Consider the following 613-nt stretch of genomic DNA (forward strand, 5'->3'; position numbering starts at 1 on the left):
TATTATTGGTATTTCTTTTCAAGAAAAGAAATTTAGGAATAATGTAAAATCCCAGGACAAGAAAGATGTTTCACTACACAACTTTCTAAAAGTTTCCTTGTAAGATCACTTGACAACAGAAAAATGTTACATTGCTTTTGACTATCAATCAAGACTATATTAAATTAAAAGAGATAAGCTGCTTGTATAAATAAACCAATATTCATGCATAAAGAGGTAGTCTCACAATAATAATATATTAGTGCATAGAGTTGTATTGCTGGTATTCCTTTGCAAACTAATGACTTATAAACTTCTAATGACTCCCTTATACTTTAGGGTAAAAAAATCGCTGCACATTATCTATCTTAAGATATTTTTCTGAATATTTTCTACCCAATATTTCTTTATATATGATTGTGTCACAAATTGAGGTCTAAAATATTTCACAAGTTCTTTAATTTTTTGATTGAAATTTTATTCTCATGTAAGCATGCATTTGTAACACTAATTCATATTGAAAAGCTGTTGCATCAGATGGTCTTGTATGTTCTAGCTGAATAAGATGACTTATTGAAACTAAATCATTTAAGGAAGAGTTAATTACAAAAAGTGTAAAAACTTGAAATATGTC

This window comes from Propithecus coquereli, unplaced genomic scaffold (assembly GCF_000956105.1).
Source record: "Propithecus coquereli isolate 6110/MARCELLA unplaced genomic scaffold, Pcoq_1.0 Scaffold352, whole genome shotgun sequence".
NCBI classification, from domain to species: domain Eukaryota; kingdom Metazoa; phylum Chordata; class Mammalia; order Primates; family Indriidae; genus Propithecus; species Propithecus coquereli.